This window comes from Blennius ocellaris (assembly GCF_963422515.1).
Source record: "Blennius ocellaris genome assembly, chromosome: 15".
Lineage (NCBI taxonomy): Eukaryota > Metazoa > Chordata > Actinopteri > Blenniiformes > Blenniidae > Blennius > Blennius ocellaris.
The window spans coordinates 15,757,877-15,780,783 of record NC_137664.1 but is presented as its reverse complement, the minus strand read 5'-3'; the positions used below and the strand labels follow the sequence as shown (position 1 = coordinate 15,780,783).

At 41.3% G+C, this 22,907-nt stretch overlaps 1 protein-coding gene across 1 annotated transcript in view; it reads left to right on the top strand.

Moving 5' to 3' along the window:
* The window catches only part of cntfr (ciliary neurotrophic factor receptor), a 271,731-nt gene that overhangs the window by 40,395 nt on the left and 208,429 nt on the right, over positions 1-22,907 (top strand). The window contains exon 2 of the mRNA XM_080510318.1: positions 1,186-1,225. The gene's annotated coding sequence lies outside the window, so the exon portion shown is untranslated. The remainder of the gene's footprint in view (positions 1-1,185; positions 1,226-22,907) is intronic.

Genomic DNA, 22,907 nt, shown 5'->3' with positions numbered 1-22,907 from the left:
TAATTGTATCTGGTCATTTCAATGTATTATATAAAAATAATCTTGTGTGGTATCCCCCCTGTCTTTTGGTGGGGTTTTTTTTATAGGATGGACACAAGACTACTTCATCAGAGCGTGACGCTGCTGCAGTAACAGCCGTGTTACAGCGCTGCAGATTTGGCTGATGTGCATGGAGACTTAAATTGGCATGAAGTAGCGCGTGTGTGTGTGTGTGTGTGTGTGTGTGTGTGTGTGTGTGTGTGTGTGTGTGTGTGTGTGTGTGTGTGTGTGTGTGTGTGTGTGTGTGTGTGTGTGTGTGTGTGTGTGCGTGCGTGCGTGCGTGCGTGCGTGCGTGCGTGCGTGCGTGCGTGCGTGCGTGCGTGCGTGCGTGCGTGCGTGCGTGCGTGCGTGCGTGCGTGCGTGCGTGCGTGCCGTCGCAGACAGTGTGAGAAGCGTGTAATAGGCTCACCTGTCCCCGGCTGCAGACTGATGGGCAGGTGGAGAGAATGGAAACCAGATGGGCAAAAAAAGGGGGCAATGGAGAAATGAGAGGAGGTGGGGGAGCGACTGAATGCACAGAGTAGATAAGACTGCTGTAGGCAGCCGATGCGCTGGATACATTTAGATCCTGACTTTTCACATTATTGTTCGTGAGTCCCTTGGCATTGATTTATATATAATGTCTTTACAGTCTGATATATTTCTACGACAGTGGAATTTAGCACAGTTCAAATGCGTCTGAATCGTGAAACACTTTAAGCGGATGATCCAAAAACTTTTAAATATATTGAACTGTAAATTGAATCAATGCTAGTATCGTGATCAAGACATGTTGGAGCTTCAGCTCTTATAAATGGCAGTTGATCACATTTCAAAACACTGAACTATTTCCCGAATGTATATTATATTTTCCAAAAGATAAGCTCATCGCCACCGATGATGATGACAGCTGCTTTGTTGAAACAATCAGCTCGCCGCAACATACTCTGGGCTTTAATCGACACTATGGCTGTCCCAACAAATGGTTTTGAAGCCTGCAAAGGTTTCTCTTTATATTTTATTTTGATTTGTTGTTCATCAACAATAATTATTATTGATTGATTAATTGATTGATTGATTAATTTATATATTTGTATTGTTGTTTTCACATCTCAAGTCTGTTACATACACTGTGTAACCCATTGTCTTTGGTTGTGTGTTGTTTAGGGTGAAGAGGAGATTGTGCTGACACTTTGCCTTGTCCAAGGTAAGCTTACTTAAAACGTGTGAAATCTGTGTGCTTTATGAACTCACTGGTGCAGCAGCCTTTAAGTGTCACAGGCTGCTTTTGCTATTCACAATTACTTTCTTTTAACATCCCACTCGTTTGTGACATCCGTTTTTCTTCTTTTTATGAACCGACGACAAGTGTCACTCTTGATCTTTCCCATCTTTGCTTAAGTATACAGCGTGTCATTTAGAATCATCTCACAAATTACCATCACTGGAAGCTTTTAGTGGGGAGCAATCAAGATGAAATCAACCATGAAAGCCATACAAGCCAGAAAAGACAATCTGGCCATTTCCTGTTTGGCACATATGAAGACATGGCACAAAAATGAGGATAGTCTGTTGAAGTGCTGGCATTTATAACATGGTGCTCTTAGATGATGTGTTTGTGTTAAAAATGCATGTGTGTGTTTGACTGGTTTGCCACATTTGAGAAATCTCTGAAGTTCCAGTATGGTGGTCTCTGCTTCTGTCAGTAGCATGTCTTCGGCTGTATCTGGTCACTGTGGTGACATGCATGTGTCAGCAGCTGTGTGTGTGTGTGTGTGTGTGTGTGTGTGTGTGTGTGTGTGTGTGTGTGTATGTGTGTATGTGTATGTGTATGTGTATGTGTGTGTGTGTGTGTGTGTGTGTGTGTGTGTGTGTGTGTGTAGCAGAGCGGCGGGTGTTGAAAGGATTCTGCACAGCAGTATAGGGTTCCTCTGTCCAGAAATGCCAGTGACCCACACACACACACCCCGATAGGAAATACACCGACGGCTACAGACACACACATAGACAGATATCCAGATTCCACACAGGCCACTGCCTGTGCGTTCACACTGGCCGCTCAGGGCTATAAGGTTTCACACAGGGAAGTCCATGTGCGTCGCATCGCTTTGAACACTAATAGTATGTGTACACACTTTTACTCACTTCAGAGCCCTGAAGCTAAAGTTGAATGCCACTCATTTGCAATTACAAACAAATTCCTCGCATCCAATTTTCACAGATTTATTTTCTTATACATACAAGATTGATGATATTTGCATACGGAATTAGCAAATGCAAATTGTCGCTCCCTCGGCAGCTGTAGCAGAGAAAGCGGGAGGTGGAGGGGCCTCGCCCACGGGTAACTCGACTATAGTTGATGAGTGAAGGGAGAGGGTTCCTCACTTCCCTCTCCTACCCCTCCCACCCCTAAAGCAGGTCTAGGGAATTGAACCGAGGACACAAGCGACCGCAGAAGCTTTAGGGTCGGTGCTGACAAACAGGTGTGACACAACGCAATTACAACAACGGTTTTCTTCGTCGACGCAGACGTAATTGAGTTCAAGTTCACGAATTTATGGTCCCCATCGGCACGTTTGGCTCGCAGCAAGGCATATGTCATGTTGCATAATCACAGCAAACAAAGAGCTGATGCTCACAAACACAAGACATATTAAATGAATTGGAAAGAGGAAAGACTCGGGAGACTGGGGCTCAGGAGCGCAGCAGCTCTTGCCAGATCAGTTACAGGTAAGAATCTTAATGAGATTGCAGATGAATTATCACTTCAGCTGAGACTCTTCTTTCTGGATATGTAATCTGTTTTCCAAGACCTCCAACTTCATAAGGAGTTTAATGGCTTATGAAGTCACATTGCTTCAGGTCATTGTTTCATTCCATCACTCTCAAAACTGCAGCAACAATTGGACCAGCATTGTACTTAACATCTTTTCTTCACTTTCTTTACTGAGAGAATTGTTGATAAACACTTTGGCTTTGCAGCACATTGCTTTTGAGCCTGTATAGGTCACAATTGGAGTTTTGTGTTCATTATACAGTAAGTTAAAGCAAGGAATAGCAAGGTCATGCAGACTTTTTCCTCTGCAATAATAGAAGTAGGCTGAGTGGAAATATTAACAGAATGGAGGTTATAACCTTTTTGAATTAGTTTTGTCACATTTATGTCACAATAGAGCAGTTCTTACATTTCTGTTAGGGAACTTTTTTTTAATCTTTATTGCCCACATTCTGAGTTGATCAAGCAATTGTGTATTAATAATAGCATAGCACAATATGATGTAACACAAAGTAATATAATATAACAAAATGAAAATACATGTGGTAACATTGGAGGACCATACTTAACCTACAAGTTTGTCTGACCAAAATCTGTCTTTTTCACAAGTTCACAGTGACCAGGTTAGTTGCTTGTATTTGTCAACAGTCTTGTCATTTAAGCAGATGACCTGGTTTGTAAGAAATAACTTTTCCCCATAAAGGACGTATCCTGTTATTTCCAAACTTTGCATTAGCATCATCTTGTTTATTGTACCATATTTCAGTTTAAAAAAACCCAAAACAAAACAAACAAACACACTCATAAATACTTATTGCATTCAGCTGAAATAGTAAAACAGTTTCTAATAAACAATTTTAAAGGAATCATTAATAAAATGCCAAATACTTGACAGGGATATTCTTAGTCCACAATTACAAGACAATATTTCAAGTGAAAGCCCATTGTTTTTGTGTTTTTGTTTCCGAAAAGTTTTGTATTTAGGCATTTTGGAAAACAACATCCATCTAAATGGAAATGGCAGAAACACTGAAAATGTAGTTAGCATGCCAGGTCATGATTTGGCAGATGACAAAGTTGGATCGCTCCATTGCAGATTATGTCAGTTGTAAATCTACAAAGTCCCAGGAAAATGTGGATTTAGTGTTTTGCAACTTTAGACGCCACCATTGTTGATATTCTCAATCTACTCGTGCATGTGGAGAAGAACTATTTACTACGGCAGAGGTGTGCATTTGCAGTAACAGAGTTTTCAAAAAGTGGAATTTTCAGTTGCAAGTACCGTTGTCATGTCGGCGCACACCCAAAACGCAACAAAAATAATCTGTTTTCACCTGAAAATGTTGTGGTGGAAACAAGGCCTTAGGAATGAATTTGTCTACATTGATAAATTAAGTGTAAAATGTGAGACGATCCACATAAACTTTTACTTCGTGTTTGTAACCTTTGATGACTGCAATCATTCTGAGTATGAATGTTTCCACCATGATGGGACAAGTGCATGTGCCTCCTGCTGTTAAGTGTCTTGTATGTGGGGGGCGGCCATCAGTAATGTGAGAGTGTGTGTTTTGATCCCTCTGGGTCGCCCTGTCACCAGAATCAGACATACACACACACAAACACGAACACAGAGGCAGCTGATCCCGGACACGGTGACATTCACAGTACATGCATGAACACTTTTTTTTTTGTCTTTAGATCATATTGACTTGGCTTGACTGATTTGGCTACACTGTGCCCTATAGTACTTCCTAATTTGCTTTGCTAATGCACTTTGCCTCAAAATTGACTTTGCAATGGACTTTTAGCTTTGCAATTACGCCAAGGTTATTTATTTTTTGTACCGCGCCCCTCTGCTGTATGTGTGCACATTTGCGTCAGTTGTTCTATCCTCCAATTTTCACGGTGTTGTGTATGTATGTGCATGTATACATATAAGTGTGTACACATTACCTAAGAGCCTGTCCTGTGATAATGGATTCAAAATGACCTGAGAGCTCTCCCAACTTCACTCATTATGTCGAGCATCAGGATGTGTTTTTGTTCCTTTTCAGAATAGCTAATATTCTTTCATTTTGCTCACAGCCGCCCTTGAAAGAGTTCATTAGTTAGCAATGCACATTTGGAAATGGCTTTTTTTTTCTTCACGTAATCCAATATTGGATGTGAATTAGAGGACAAGTCTATGGACCATACTGCAGGTCTTTGGAATGTTTCAATTTGTGTCATTAATTTAGAAGTAATCTATGAAAGCTTGAACTCGCTTTATATCCACAAGGGATTGCATCAAATATAATTGATTGCTTTCACAGTCAGGAAGTCACTCACGTTCTTTTTAATGATAACCCAGGAATTGTTTTTATCGTAGATCTCGTAAATTTTCAGTTGATTCCTCACTTTTAGTATGTTCTTACCTCTCATATTTCATTTTTAGCCATGTATCAGTCTGCAATCCCGGCACTGTGCGACATAGAAGTGCTGACAAGGGAGTGATAAGCCAACGAATTGTATTAACGCAGCTGTGTCCTGACCATGCTGACGAGACGTTCTTCTCTCGACCCGCCACCGCCGCCGTCGGACAGCTCTGAAGACGCCACAGGATAACACTGATGAGATCAGTGTGCCGACACTTTAAGATACCAATACTGACAAGTGTGTGTGTGTGGCCTCTGGTTTTATGAACTGCTGACCAGAGAATGTTAAGACAAGAAATAATAATAATAATTAAAAAAAACCCAAAACTTAGCCTCATCAACTTCACATGTTGACAACCAAGGCTTGGCGGAGCGTTGTGCCGGCCTGCCTTGCCCTTTTTGTCGCTGACAAGACACTAGATGTTTGGTGACAAGCTGCTTGCTATTCCCCACCCCATGTTAGCACGGCTAAGGTCACATAGACATCTGTAGTCTGGGGGAAACTTGAGCCTATCGCTGTAGCAGGCTTTGTCGGGGTGTGCAACGCGAGAGCCAGTTGATGGGGATTAGCGAAGATGTGCGAGCACGGCTCCCCGGGATGGTCCCGCTTGCTGCTGGAGGTCAGCAGGCTGTAATGTCCACAAGCATTGTCGTGTGTGTGTGTGTGTGTGTGTGTGTGTGTGTGTGTGTGTGTGTGTGTGTGTGTGTGTGTGTGTGTGTGTGTGTGTGTGTGTGTGTGTGTGTGTGTGTGTGTGTGTGTGTGTGTGTGTGTGTGTTTGCGAAGTGGTGGGGGGTTAGGCTGGGATTGCAATGACAATGGAGAAGAATTTAAATGAGAGAAAAAAAACGGATCAGGGACGTTTGCAAGGAGGATGGAAGAGGCTTTCGCGCCATTGTTATTCTTCCCCTTTGTCATTCTGGTCTATCTCTCTATTACAAATCCTTCACTCTCCATGTCTCTCTTACCCCTGCCTGCCACATCTGTCTGCCTCTCGGGTTTTATCCCAACTCCTGTTTTTCCTCTCACTCTTGCTAATATGTCTAATTCTGAGGTTAAGGTTCTCTCTGCCATGTTCTGAGAGCTTTACATCAACGATCCCCAACCATTTTTGCGCCACCGACCGGTTTAATGTCAGACAATGTTTTCACGGACCGGCCTTAAGGTGTGGCGGATAAATACAACAAAATGATATGACCTACACAAAAACGGTGGTATTTTGCAAATATAATAATACACGTGAATCACTGTGTACTTGTATGTCTTTCTACTTACTTTTATGTTATTCTTCTGTCTCCTCACTGGGCCTTTTCCCCTTTGCAAAGAAACCTTCCCAAGACGACTGATTTTTACTCATTTTGCTATCTCATAGGTTTAATATCAGCGCTAATGTATCACGTGACCTACACAAGCGTGAGTCATAGATGGATGCAACGGAGATAATTCTGTCAATTTTCAAAATTAAAGCTTTAAAAGCTCTAGTCCATTCAAGTTGGAATGACGATGCTACTGTGGTACTAATGGTCCAATGCTGCACATATGATAGCGCTGCTGGAGAGCTGGAAAATGACTCTCAATGCTCCGACTCTGTCTCCATGGGAAAACGCAACTTTCTTGAAATGCTATAACTATGCGTTGAATAGCTCTTCGTCACATGTGTATGTAGATGGACAATAAGAACAATGGAAGCCTCCATTATTGTTAATGTTTATAGTAAATTATTCTCTGCACATGTGTGTGTGTGTGATTTAATTTAAAAAATAACCAACAGCGCTGACAGCTTTACCAAGCTCACCAGAGGGGTAGAGCTGATCTCAGTGGACTCTGTGTAAAGGTGGGTACATGCTGGACCGGTCGCCAGTCCATCACAGGGTAAACACGGATATGCGTGGATATGTTCTATCTCTGAGGGCTGACTCTTTATAGTGGTGCTAATCATGATTTAAGATAGACTATTACCTGTAGACGTTCAAGGTCCTAGATAAAGATCTTTGATTATCAAAACACCTCCAACCAGCTTTGAGTTACTGATTTTTCTTTTTTTCAATCTATACTTTCCCTTCCTGAAGTGCTCCTTTGTTCCTGTCACCATTAATACAGCCACTAGAGGCTACCTGCTGGTATTCCCAGCGGTGTGAATTTGCAGTGAAAACATGCCACAACTGACATCAGTTTAGATCAAAATGTATCTCAAATATATATATATATATATATATATATATATTTGCCATCAAAGGTTATCTTTAATTGTATTTATGAAGTTTCATTTGAACACATTTGTTTTAGCAATGCAGGCTCTCTCTTTTGTTTTTCTATTTTGTTGTGACTCACCGTCGCTCTGTGTCTGTCTCCTCTCTTCTCCCCCTCCTCCCCTCATATCATGTTTTATTTCATTTTTTTCACCCCAGCAGCCTGTGGTCAAATGCAGTGCAGTTGCTAATATAACCACTCTCAAACAGGTTCATTGATTTTAATCACTTTGTGTGTGTATGTTACACACACACACACACACACACACACACACACACACACACTCGCACCACCGCCCACCATCTCTTTGCTCTGTAGCGGCTCTAATTGCGATCAATTAGGAAACTTCAGAAGGCTGAAATAGGAGCTGTGACAAGGGGCATCCGCTGAGCTGGCAGGGAGGGAGAGAGGGAAGGAAAGAGAGAGCTGTGACATGGGAGTGGAGGGAGAGGTTGGGAGGGGCACGGGGAGAGAGGAGAGGAGCCCAAGTTGGTGTCGAGAGATGAGCTAATGGTAATAGCGTGATTGATGTGGCCTCAGCAGCTGAAAGTCACATCGTTTTTCAAGCCAGGTATCGATTCCCGACAACCTCTTGTTAGCTCTGGGGGGGCAGCAGATTGAGCATGGCACTAACATCGCCACGGGTAGGGGTTGTATTCCCATTTGAAATGTATGATGTTACTCTGCTGAAAGGGGGCTTTGAACAAAAGCATCATGCTCTACATTCTGAGCATGCCAGCTGGAAAAAGACAGGGTTGTAAACTGATTTTAAAAAGCAGTTGCACTGAAACATGAGGAGAAAATATGGGATTTTTCTTGGTTTTATTTGTAGATTTTATTTCATCTAAGAGCGCACACAGGCTATATGGGTCACTAGAATTGCTGCTACGCAAAAAAAGCACAGCATCTTTCTTTTCACATCTTTGCATCTATGGAAATGTACATGAATAGACTGACAAACAAGCCCAACAAAAGTAGATTCAGTATTTCATGTAGTGATTTTTGACTAATTGTTTTGGGCTCTGCGTCCACCTCCCCACCATGATATCTTTGAAATCTTTTTTCTTCAAGTCTCAATCATGGAGACTCTTTTTTTCAGTCCCATTAGACAAAGAGCAGTGTACAGTGTTCGCTAGTCCATCACAGTGTTGGTGTAAGTTCACACAGGTATGGGCATGGTCGCACATGTTGTATGTCCGTCTACACGGAAACATCATAAACGCTAAAAACATAACACTGTTGGCTATTTTTGTGATGAAACCACACACACACACACATGCACACAGAGAGCCATAAGCAATAAACATTAATGATAGCAAGTACAAGGACATTCATATGGCCAGACGATGAAGTTGAATTGCTATTCCGGGTGACCCTCAACGATAAAACTATCAAGTCCCAGGAGAATATGGACTGGGAGTAATGACACACTGGAGGCCGCCATTGTTGTTATTGTCCATCTACTGTGGATGCCTTTGCAGGATAATTTACTATTGCCGTCTTTGCGTTTTCAAAAGGTTCCACCTTGAAGGGTCGTCCACACCATGAAACCGGTTAACCTAAAGTGTTTTTTTTTTACCTGTCATCCACATGAGGTGGTGTATTGGAAGTGTGTCAACAGGTTTTTTTTAACACGAGTACCAGAGTGGGGAAATTCGAAAACCCCGGCTCGTGCCGTCCAACTCCCTGGAGCGTGGAGCTATAGAACTAGCATTATATTGAGGTTTATGAGCTTCAATATTTCTGTGCTCTGTCGTCTTCTGCATTTTTGGGTGCATTTGGTGAGTCACAGCACTCCTAAAGGCCTGGTGTGTGTATTTCATGCCCTGAAGACTCGTGTTGAGCACTGTTCATAGGGAGGTGAGGACGGAGTTTTTTGGGGTTTTTTTGGAGAAGGCTGGGGAGAAAAAAAGATTGTTAAAACGTTGTTGTGTAAACAGGACCTAATGTAGAACATGCAAACTGTGCACAGACAGCCCAGAAACAAGCCTGGGTCTTCAAGGTTTGGTGGGAAAGTGCTTACTACTACAAACCATGCCTCACTTGCTTCCATCCGACAAATCTGTAGTGAAAGTAATGAATGTGGCGGTTTGCATTCTAAACCAAGGAGATAAAGGCACCTGATAAAACACAAGCTAGAGTCCCAACTTCCTGTTTTCCCCAGCTTTCACTTGTTTACATATGCATTAACAAGACCTGGCCTCTACGGCAACCTCCAAGACAGCTTTGCTTGAACAGTCTTTTACAGAAAAACAAGAAACTTCCAGTTAGAGTCAAGTATCCCCCACACGCTCCCACCCCAAAGGCACAGGCTTATAAATAGTGTTATAATTCAGAATTTTTTTCTCACAGAGATCGGAGCGTGCTGTTGCCTTCAGCTTTCTGAGGCAACAGCTGTAAATGTTTGGCCCATTCTACAAGGTTCATGTTATTTCACACAGAGCCTGACTTTACAGATGATGAAAATATATAAAAATAAGCTTGTGGTAAATAAATCCAATGGTAATTTCCCAGTGTTTCCTGTCGGTGATTCGGTTGCATGTTAGTAGCCAAGGGTTTAAGTGTTTCTGTTCTTGATACACATACTAGGAGCTGGAAGCCCCTGGTCTCTTGTTTAGCTGACTTTGCCGTGGGGCATACAGACCCTTTTATCTTGTCACCCTAATATGTGTGTATGTGTGTGAGGCAGAAAGAGAGAGAACAAGAGAGAGAGGGATAGCGAGTGAAGAGATAGGAGGATCAATACTAAGCAGTCAGGAGGTCTGCTACTCCCAAAGAGGGAGGGAACAGGACACCCAGCAGAGAGCGGAGAGGGAGAGAGTAACCAAGAGTGAGAGACAAAGAGGAAAACATGAAGGAAGGGAAGAAACAAAGGGAAAGACTAGGTGGCAAATAAATGGATAGGTGGAAAGTAACTGAAGAGAGAGCGGTTGGAGATGTATAATCAATGTGGTCAGCGATAGATGGACAGATGGGAGAGACAGAGAAAACATGGGCCAGAATAATGCAAATGAAAGGTTGTGGGTGATGAACAAAGGGGAAAGGGCAAACAGCAGTGCAGCCGTGAACTGGGATGTAACAAGTGAACACCAAACTTGAGTTACATGTTGTTTGTATGATGGATTGATAAAAGGAATCAATTTAAGATATTTTGGAAATCAAAACATTATATATACAGTGTTTCTCAAACTTTGCCATGTGTGCCGATCACCAGCCTGAATATACAGAAGCAGATAATTGCATTAATTTGATCTATCAGATACATTAGGATACCGGACTAAATGTTCTGCTCTCATTCAATCTCGCATCCCAGCTGGTCCCATGTCACAGACTCCTTCTACGCACTCATTACAATTCTTTCCTCTTGGCTCCAGCAGGTCCTTTTACCTTCTATCTATAGGAATGAGATCAACATTAATGTAATTCCATGGATGTTTGGATTCACTGATTCTCAAGTGTCACAGGTGTAATCTGGGATATGTATCGAAGTGTCATTGAGCTGAGCCGAAGTCTTCTCCCTGAAAATCCCGACGCGCTGGAATGTCGACACTTTAAGTGTGAATATTAAGAGAAATTATCCTATAATGGAGAGATCACGCATCTGGTCCCCAGAATGTGCAAAGTCTCCATCAAAATGCCATCTTGTGTCATCATCATTGGGCATTGTTCCAGCTGAGCTCCTCAGGAATAAATGTCAGCCTGCTCTTCGCAGTGGTTTGCACTCGTTACTGCAGGTAATGTATCTCGTGCAGCAGTATTATCCACTAATGGCGGTTTCTTTTTATCCCACATTGTATATCTCATGGGCCTGAGTAGGGCTGGTTAGATTTACGCCCTGAACTCTGGCACCGCTACTTCAAAGCAAGAGCTCCTTCTTATAGATACAACAGCAACAAAAAAAACAAAAAAAAACAGACTATGGGTATTTATAGTGCTGGTTTTGATGCATAATTCAGCGAACATAAACATCGAATAAGTCGAGAAGCGTAACTGTATCCCACAAGATCTAAAAGCTTCGACTTGACACCCATAATGAATATTTAAACCCTGATGACCTGACTGCGTATGTAAATGATTTATTCTTCTCCCTCCCATGTGTCTATTTTTATACCTTTTGTCTTTTTTTTCCCTTTTATTCCTGTTTCACCTCTTTTTATCTTCTTCCCTTTCTACCATTGGCACATTTTTTTTTTTCAATTCTTGGCTCCCCAAGCGTATGAAAATCGTCAACCGCGGACAGCTTGTGATGACGTGTAAGCCTGCCAGCTGTGGAAGAAGCAAAAGACAGTGAAGCTAAAATAGAGAGAGAAAAAAAATCTTATGTGTGAATTATCTGTGAATATCATCAACTGTAATTATCGTTCTGCAGTGTGTTCCAGCCCGTGATGATTAAGTTTCTTAATGGGCTCTGGGAATAGTATTATTTAATGTAGGGGAATAAAATGGGGAATAATACCCTATTATTATTAAATGTATTCCAGATGAAGAATTTCAATTGTGAGTTTCGTTATACTTAGGCCAATAATGACCCAGGTTCTTTAATGGAAGAAATGACTCTGAGGCATAACACGCTTTTTCACAATGAAGCAAAAGGATGTAATGAAACCTCTCTTCCTGGATAATGTTTGATCTAGGGTTTTTTTTAGCAAGGTACAAAAATAGGCATTTTATGCTTTAATACAGAATCTCACTAAATTGTTTTCTGATGGTAATCAGTGGGTCAGAACAGTGCCGGAGATTAAAGCAAAATATTGATTGGAACAATATAGTGTTTTTCTTAAAATAGTGACTGCAGTTTTTGCTTATTTTCTGCATTGGTGATTTCTGGTACATATAATTGAAATATCAGTTTAGAAAAATATTGTTTATTTTGACCCATTGTCTTTTTACACTGCAACATGATTTCCTTTATGCTACCAATTGCTCATGAATACAAATTTGGCATCTGTACACATCGGTTTTGTTGATCAAGTTTTAACTATTATCAAGCAGACTTCATGCCTTTCACTTTTAAATTAGAGGTTTTGAATTTGAAGCACCACAGGCAGGAGCTGTATTGAAAGAGTAGAGTTCTATAAATTTAAGAAATTGCTTTGCAACTGTACTCCTGTTATCTGTTTATCAGGCATATAACCCTTGTACAAATGTCTTATGTTTAAATAAAGATTTCAATGTGACATAGATGCAGGTAGAACAGTGTTTCAGCTGGCTGATTTCATTGCAATTCGGAAGTAAGAATTCAGCCCAGTTTACACGGCAACTATACAAGCGCATTGATTTTGCGTTTTTGTTTCAGAAAAGTTTTGCATGGAAACGTTTGAAAAAAGAAATCTATTTACATGGAAATGGCAGATATGCTGACAAAGAGGTTGTTTTCATGCCTGGCCACTAGTTGCTGCCATTGGTTGTTTTTGTAATAAACCATACACAGATGTGCTGCTGAATATGATATGCTGAATATGACATTGGTATGGACAGACGATGAAGTTGGATTGCTAACACTGTTGACTGCACTATAAAACGATCAAGTCCTGGAAGAATAAGGACTGGGCATCATGACACTGTAGAGTCCGCCTCTTTGTTATTGACCATCTACTCTCGGATGTGCAGAAGAACTATTTCCTATGTCCATGGTCCATAAGGACAGTACCAGCGTTTTAGATAAGTTTAATTTGCTGCCGTCTGAACGGAGATGGCGTTGGGAGTGTTTTTGAAAAGTTCCACGTTTGGAGCCTTCCCAAAAGTCAGAGCACCATTGTCTTGTAAACAAACCTCCAAGATGCAATACATGTTTTCCATTTTCACTTGAAAATGTTGTGTAGACAAGATCTTAGAAAAACCACATGAAAACATATTCAAGATGTACCAAGGAATTTTAATGACCAATTATATATTTGTTGGAATCACACATGATGAAACCTTGCAAGTGAGCTTGCATTTTGTCTTGATAGTTAAGAATAGAGAAATTGCAGTCGCCTACTCCTGTCTGCCCCATAGTCTCACCTTATTTAATAGCTGTAACCTGCTACTGATCTCACAATACCTTTTGTTGGAAGACAAAAGGTCATTGAGCCATCGGGGACCATCCAGACAGCACCAGGCCGAGGCATAATATTTGTCTTTCTGTGCCTTCTAATAGGCTTTTCTTGTTGCTAAAAGTATCTGCAAAAAACGTAAGTGTAAATCTGTGCATTTTAAAAACTGACATGCAGCAGTAAAAGAGCATGAGTGATTCTTACGGCATCACTTTAACAGTCTGAGCTGTCTAATATTAGCCCTGCTCAGTAATGAAGACCAACAGCTTCGTTTATAGCAGAATATGCCTTTGCAACCTGCATCCCACAGTCGATCTCAAGGTTAGGGCTCACGGGGGAGGAGAGGGATCAGGTTACACTAATGCATCATGGCTGCTGGAGGACAGACGCGCACACGCCTCGTCACATGCTGTCTCACCTCATCTCTCTTCCTCTCCCTTCCTCTCCCTCTCAGGCGCACGCACACACACTCGCAGCCTGGTGAGACGATACCCTTGTACAGGTCTGAAGCATGGCCGTAGCCTTGTGTTTCCGTGCCCTCACAACTGCAAGCAGTCTGCTGTCTGTCACTGGCCAAATCACCTGTCTGCAAAAATAAACCCAAACCAACTGCAAAGAGGTGGCCGAGGTTAAGCAGTGGCAGAGCGGTGAATTTGACAAGATATTCAGCATCAAATTGTGATGAATCGGACTTCAGTTTAGTTGATATCAGAGATTTTGTTCATGAGATTATGTGCCCTATTTCCTGTTATGAAGATCATTTGACTTTGAGTTGGTGGAAGATTTTCCCATTGGTTACTTTTGATATTGGGGGTCTTGTAGGATGGTAAATTAACTAGTAATTAAAAATTTATTTTTTTTAAATAAACTGCATCAGTGTCCAATTCACCACTATTTCTGAGATGTATTGCTGAATTACTCAGAATTTCCAGGCTTCCACTGGGCAAAATCTCCCAGTTGCACACTGAGCTACATTTCCTCGAAAATAATTGGCTCACAATATTGCAGCATTCGCACCCTTCTGGGTCTACTTCACACCCATGTTTCCTTCATGTGGCTTCCAACACACTGTTGTACAAAAACAACAGAAGTCAATTTCCACTAACAAAATGATGAATCTCTATAAGACACATTAATGACCAGTGACATTAAAATGAGGCCTTTTTACACAACGTTTCAAGTCTGTTTACGTAACATTTGCGTCTACATGGCGACACATTGAAAAAGTTGCCTGTTTCCGCTAAAACAGCAGAAATGCTGAAAACAATGTGGTTGTCATGCCAGGCCATGAGGTGCCCATGGTTATATTATTTTTCATTGAAACCAGAGAGATGCATGCAGAGAACAATACACTATAAACATTTAATTCATATGGGCAGATAATGAAGTTGGATTCAGGCGAATATCAACTGCCAATAATGACACTCGGGAGGCCACCATTGTTCATATACTCGCGCATGTGCAAAACAATTATTTGCTATGGCCATGGTACACATGCATTTTCCCCTATTGCCATGGAGACAGAATCGGACTGTTTTCAAAAAGTTACACCTCTGGAGCCCTTTTTAATGCGTTGCGTTTTCAGTGTCTCCCATCACTGTTGTCAGGCAAACGGACAACCAAAGCACAAGGACCTGAATGTTTTACGATATCCCAATTGTGTAATGTCATTCCTTTGGCAGTAATATGTTAATATTGTCACCATGAAAGAAGTACAGCAGTAACAATGGCTGATGTTTCTGTGGTCTTCTTCCTCCTTTTTCTTTTTTGAGTTGGTGAGTGGCAAAGCTCCTAAAAATCTGAAATCCTTGTTACTAATGGGTGCCCCCTTCATTAACATCAGGCTCTATCCGTAGCCATCCTCGTCTCCCTTTTTTTAATACCTGTCTGCATGTGAACTGCTACTTTGTGTTCACGTATTTCCACTAACAGGTGTGACTGTGGTTCCTAATGAGTGAACCGATGATGAGCATGACCAACAAAATGCTGAGGATCCACAGCAACATTACGATAATCATGTGCACATTATCAAAGCCCTGCAGTAAGTAAGAAAGCGACGGGTACTGTAATTTGCTCATTGTCTTTCCTGTATAAATTACATCATAGATAATTGTCAATTTAGAGAAGGCTAGTGATCGCTGTTCTTAATCGTTATAATTTCATGTTATGATGGCAGTTTAATTGAATAATAAACTGACTTTTGATCATGTAGAATATTTTAATACCTGCAGGTCACCTCAGTGTATGTCCTAACTTTGACCCATTGAGTAACATCAGCGGATAGTTTGACTCTGGATCAAAATTTAAATATGGCTTGTGTTCCTTATTAATTGCATACAACTATTCCTTATATATGCAATGTGCGCACACCCTGATTTGCCATTTATAGATTACCTTTTGACCACATTAAGCACAATTGCTTGGTGACTGACTTTGATGATTAATCAATTTGCATTATTCTTAGTGATACAACTTGGATTAATGATTTCAATGCCTGTGATGTTCACTAAACAACGGCATTATGGAAGGTTGGAAGACCAAGTATCAGATAAGTTTGTGACGGTTTCTCACCATTGTTGGAAATACAGTATATTGCCTTGGCTCATTAGCTAAATCTGGAAAGTGGTTTAATTTTATTTCATACTGATTTTCACAGGTTCAATCAGTGTTTGCCATTCCGAAAGCTTGAGTTACCGCTGCCTTGTTTTCCATGCCCACATGCACGAGCGTGCATAAATCAAATCAAATCACCGCCTCATTATCAACCTTCTGCAGAGTTTGATTTCAACAATAAGGTGATTATTGCATGATTGCATTAACCTTATCCAGCCTAATTGGATACATGCATGATAATGATGACATTTTGCCGGCGTGAACAAAAGCGTCGCGTTACTCACCAGGCAGCCAGCGAGTTCTTTTAGTCATGAGGAGGAAGTGAGGAAGGAGCTGAAACGTCATTGGGGCCAGGGTGAATTCCACCTGCTGATGATGCATTCCGCTGAGCAATAATGTATTCATCATGCTTCAGCCTCTCTTCCATTGTTTGTCACAATGTGCCAGGTTTGCAGTTCTTCATTAGGAGACCTAAACGGACACGAGTATGCACTTGCAACTGTGCTTACACCCACAGCCTAAGAAAAAAAAAAAAAAATAGGCCATGTTTCCACTCTGAGGCCTTATTTAGCCACATTGAGCCATTTGCCCATTAATGAAACGTGTGTTGATTTAATATAGCTCAACACTTTAGCCGTTGACCGAATAAGAGATATTAAGAAATTAACATTTTAAAACGTATTCCAACTATTTCGATAGCCCAAGTGTGAAACTATGCAATCTAAATCATTGGATACTGTGAAATTCATTAAACATATAAAAGCCACAGTCATATTACACCATACGTCATATAAAATATCTTTGGGGGAAAAAGGAACTACAAAGAGCCTGTTAGAAGCACAAGGACATTCCCGGGTTATCTGAGGATTGATGTTTTTTGTAACAAACAACCAGCAATAATAGGACTAACAGGGCTGACTTGGTGTCGAGGCAGAATATATAGTGTGAGAACCACATTTAGCAGAGGAGCTGCTACCGCAAGGAATCCTGAAGAGGATTCCTTAAAAGCTCCTGGGTACTTGAGGTAAATGGAGGAAATGCAACACTTCCTGAAAAAAAAGATACTGAATGGTGGTTCTTACAATAAAACCATAATGTGTTTATTACCAACGCTTCCTCAAAGGACCAACATTATTTGATGTTCCCTTTGTGAAACCAACACATTACATTCAGCAGCATTTGTATTTGTCATCATGGTTACAAAAAGACACATTATCTTCCTGAGCGCTGGCAATTCAAGTGACAAGTTCACTAGTTTGGTTTAGAAAAATCAACCCTTAGATACCAGTGTTTTCATTGTGTTTGGAAAAAAAATATTTTTGACATGTTATTAATGTTCTTATGTTGTTGTTTGGAGTGTTGGTATCAAGAAAACCTTGTGAATCAATTAGTGTAAAAATTGCATCTGTGACAAGTGAAGTATATAATAATTACATAGAGGACATTTTGTCATTAGGATATGGTCAATGTTTTCAAAAATGTATGTTTGAACACTATCTTTAAGTTAATAGCTAAAGCTTAGCCTGCAGCTGGTAAATAAAATACATTTTGGAATTTAAGAACCGAACATTCTCAAGGCTCATATTGTGACAAATCTTCTGCATGTTTACTATTTTACAGCTAAATTCATCCAGAAAATACAATCGATGAAATAATGTGTGCAGAGTCTTTCGTTTTGACTTTGCTTGAAGTGCTGGGGTGACTTGACGGGGAATGAAAATAAATAAATAAAGCTGGTATCACAATGCAAGACTAAGAGCGAGAAACACTCTTTCACACTCACATTCACCTGCGGGCATTCACACTGACATATTGTAAAAGTCTCGCTGTACACACTGAATTCACTTCCACCAGGCCCTGCCAGAAAAAAGCCGAATTAGATTTCCATTGGAGGGCCGACCGTTGACCTCTAATATTAATAAAGGAACAGAGAGCTAAAGGGTCATTTTCTTCGTCATTGGCATTCGTTCACTCACACACACATGGATCCACACTTTTTCTCTCATGCACTTGTGCGCACACACAAACACTCTCTCTCTCTCATCTCTCTCTCTCTCTCTCTCTCTCTCTCTCTCTCTCTCTCTCTCTCTCTCTCTCTCTCTCTCTCTCTCTCTCTCTCTCTCTCTCTCTCTCTCTCTCTCTCTCTCTCTCTCTCTCTCTCTCTCTCTCTCTCTCTCTCTCTCTCTCTCTCTCTCTCTCTCTCTCTCCCCCTTTCCCAAGTGTAGTGAGAGGGCCTTATTGTGTGAGCCAGAGGAAATGCAGACACAGCAGAGGACAGGCCATCCATTGATCCAAGTATAGACTCCTCTCCTTCTCGGTCTTTATTCTCTCTCGCTGCTATCCACACTGTATCTGGCTTTTCCCTCCCCTCCTCAATCCTTTGCTTTCTCTGCTCTTTTTATCTGCCCTCACTCTCCAACATATAGTTTTTGTCTGCCTGTGATCTGCACCCCCTCTTTCTCATATTATCTCTCTCTCTCTCTCGCTCTCTCGCTCTCTCTCTCTCTCCATGCTTTCTCCCCTCTCATGTTTCTGCTACATTTAGGTTTAATAATTACGTCTGCCAAAAAATCACTCATCCATCTATCCTTCATTCCTTTTTGTTGTTCACTCCATTTCACTCCGGCGCCCTGTCCATCGCTACAATGACAGTTTTTAGCCCCCCCACCCCCCTTTCTATTGTTTTTGTCTCTAAGGATGTGTGTCTTTTGGAGCTTGAATTTGTTCAGGATTTCATTCATGTTTGATTTATTCTTTTGTATGTCCTCATCATATCATAACCCGCCATTGGGATGATTATTTTGTTTGGCCTCAGTGGAAGAGGAGGCATGGACGGATGGTATAGTTGGCATCAGCATATTTTGGGTCAGTTTATTTAGACACTGGCTTGAAATTGACGACATTTTTACACATCCATGAGTGGAAACAATAACATTCTTTGATAAATCTCTTCCGATCCAAAATCAAGACTGTCCTCATTTGGCACAGCAGTGGGTTTCCAAAAGAAATGTTCCATTTGAGCAGGAAGGTTTTAGGAGACAAGCCCATGCCATGTTTTGTCATTGTCGATTATGTTGCTTCTGATCATCACTACTGTTGGATTCAACAAGAGTAACGCTAATCTCCTGCACGTGTGTGAGACTGTCTGAGCCAGAGAAGTATCCGCGACCATATCCAGCACTTGCTTCTCCACATCGTTGCCCATCTGGGACGTTGCTCCTCTGCTAATCTGTCACTCGTAGAAACGAAATGCAACCCCTTCCCCCCCGCTGGTTTGACATGCATGTGAAATGCAGATTGATAGCTCTGAGTGACGATAGTGTGGAAGATGGAGTGGGTGAGTGAGTGACAGAGTGAAATTAAAAGTACTCCTTTCAAATTGAAAGCTGTAAAGCATTTCTTGTGCAGCGCAGCCAGCTTTTACCCTGTTGATTTGATGACTGATCCCACTCCAAAAAAAAAAAAAAAAAATCACATTAAAAAGCATTGGTTTTGTTATTTGTTGGCTGCAGCACATTTTGATCTCTCGATCTTTTGGAGGCTAATTTAATGATTCGGGCCCGGTTTACGCAACAAAGTTTTCAGTAAGAAAACATGTTGAGTTTTTGAGTTTTCATTTCAGAAAAAACTTTTTTTTAAAAACCGATGTCCGTTTACACAGCAATGACATAAATGCTGACAATGATATAGTTGGGATGCCAGGGCATGAGTTGGTGCTGTTGGTTGTTTTTGTAATGAAACCACAAACACGTGTGCAGAGATCAATACGCTATAAACATTAACAATGGCGAGTACACTGACATTCGTATGGACAGATGATGAAGTTGGGTTGCTATTACAAGTGACTCGCAATTATAAAACTACCAAGTCGAAGCAGAAACTCAAAACGCGACAAAACTTTTCCATTTTCACTTGAAAACTTTAGTTTTCGACTCAAAATGTAAGAAGTTACATTTTGAGTAAGATGTTACATTTTGAGTCATTCAAGTGTATTTTTTGCCAAAAAGGACCACTTTTACTTTGAAATTTAACATTCAAATAAATAATTTGTATTTCAATCTAATATTGTGAAACAGGGACATTTGATTATTATTCTCAATGCAATTCATTCATACGATTTCATGACGAAGCTTTTTCTGTAAGAATTGAATGGGTTTTTTTTTTAGTCCTGCCGAAAGGATTGTGGCTTTTTATAGATCTTGTCACGGGGCGTGATGAATGCAGGGGGAGGGAAAGAGCGGAGAGCAGTGACAGAAAGCACCGACAGGTAGTTTGTATGTTAAAATGTGTTGAAGCTGTGCCAGGGGGAACTGATTTAGTGAAAACACACACACACACACACACACACACACACACACACACACACACACACACACACACACACACACACACACGCTAATAGCACACAGCTTCAGTCACGGCCAAAGCAACCTTCGTGTGACTTGTAATCCACAGAACTCTCCTCGTTTGTACATCCCTCATCTTCTTCACTCGTTCACCTCCTCTCCTCCTCTTCAGCTCCCCCCACCACCTCCTTCCTTCACCTTCTCCCTCCCCTCATCTTTCTTTACTCTTGACACTTTCTTCTTTCTTCTCCCTCCCTCCGCCTCGCCTCCCCTCTGTGCCTGCGCTCCTTTTCCTGCTGGACAGGCTTTTATACGAGCCATGTGCAACTCCCTAATGACATGTGGACCTGTGTGTCTGTGCATGCGCTGGAGGTGCTGACATGTGCATGTGTGTGTTTGAAGTGGGCGTGTGTGTGTGTGTGCGCGGGTGTGTTTGATGGAGGTGCTGACGTGTCTGATCGCGGTGTGGTTCTCCTACAGAAGTTGTGCCGACAGCCTTTTATACCTTTGAAGAGGCCAGTGGGCAAAGAGAGGGGAGGGCAGGAGAGGTGAGGAAGAGGAAGGGATAAAAAAGAAAATGTAGCCTGCCAGAGACAGAGGAGGAGTGAAGCAGGGGAAAGAGGTGAACACGGAGTGGAGATCAGGAAGGATTCACGGGTAGGGAAGTGGAAGGGAGTTACCTTTTAGCCCTCGTGATTTAGCTGCTTATTATGGAGGTATTACGTTGCACAGTAATATTTTACATGTGAGGAATACAGAAAATTGAAAGACAGCAGAAGAAAGGGAATAAAGCAAGTGGAAAAAAGTAATAGATTGATGACTTTGTAGTTCGTTTTATGCCTCCACCAGTGGACAGAGATGTAACTGACACTGCATTATGTCCATACACTACTGACGCATGTGCAGAAGAACTATTTACTACGGGCATGGTGTGCATGTGCAGTCGCAGCCTTTTGGAAAACTTGTATTTTGGGTGTGCATTTACACAGCAAGGGTGCTTTAAGCAACTGAGAATGCAACAAAAGTTTTCTCTTTTACCGAGAAAATGTTGTAATTTCTATGTGAACTTGTAATCTCTATCTGAGTATAAGCATGTTTTTACACAGCTTTCCAAAGATAGAATATTCATAATCAAAGAAGGATGTTGACCTTTTGTTGAGGATCGAGCAGAAATGAACACGTGACAATGATGAAGCCTTAATGAAGGCGTCCCTACCACCCACCTATTAATCCATCTGTCTTCTATATGAACTTCATATACTGAAGAGGACACCAGTCAGATATAAGATATGATAAGATAATCCTTTCTTCATCTCACAAATGGAGAAATGTACATGAATGTAGACACCTGTAAGAATGTATTTTGCGGAGAGAAGCCAGCACATCCAGAGAAAGTCCATTCACACGTTGGGAGAACATGCAAACTCCTCATAGAAAGTTGGACTCGACTCAACGTTTACTTGCTTTCGATTGCGAGACTGCGAGCAAAATCCCATCTGTGATCCTTCTTGAGGTCACAGTGATCTGTAAGTCCGCGAGTCTGCTAAATTTACAAAAATTACCTTCAAGGGTGCTTCATTACTGCATTCAGCATTACATTTACCCAGAAATACTGACGACACATTACCTGCTGTCTATGACTCTCGCTGGCCGAGGCTTGAAAAGGTAGCAGGAACGAGAGGGCCAATTGTGCTTTGGCAACCACAAGGGGCTGAAAGTATCAAGTTTCACCCTTTCAAGTTGGCACTAAGACGAGAGGACACTTAGAGACACGAAAGAAGAGGTGGGGGTCATTGTGTCACAGTAAAGTGAGCCTGCTAGGAACACGACAACTTTTAAGTAGCTCTGATTGGACTTTTAAGTGTTTGCTAAGGAGGCTGCTTCACTTAAAAGGACCAACCACCTGTACTGAGGCAAGGAGCTCCATCTACTGAGAGACTTGCTCACAGTAAATCACCGAATGTTTGTGTGTCATATTTTAGGATATTGAACTTTTCTTCTTTTTCTTCCCAGCAGAGAAGTAAAGAACTCTTACGGAAACTTGAATTTATGCCCCTTCACTCCTTATTAGTTTAGCTGTCAAACTATATACTTTACTTGTTTTTTTTATTTTTTATAGTAAAATCTCATAATGGCCCACCAAACATATTTTTCAGGTCAAGATTTCATTCATAGTCCGCCAGGCTCTATTTATTTGAACCCCTAAAAAGTCACATTTGACAACAACTAAATCATAGTTAATAGGGCTACACAAATGTTCTGTCTGATCAAGGTCATGTCGAGCCTCTTGATGGATTAAAAACAAACAGGCTGGTATAATGGTGTACTCTGTGTGGAAAAAACATTACAATTTAGATAAAGGTTTAAAGCTGAGCCGGGTGTTTGGAAAAAGATGACTTGTTTTTCAACAAATGCTCGAACCTTGTGAATGAGACATGTACGACATGCAGGTTCACT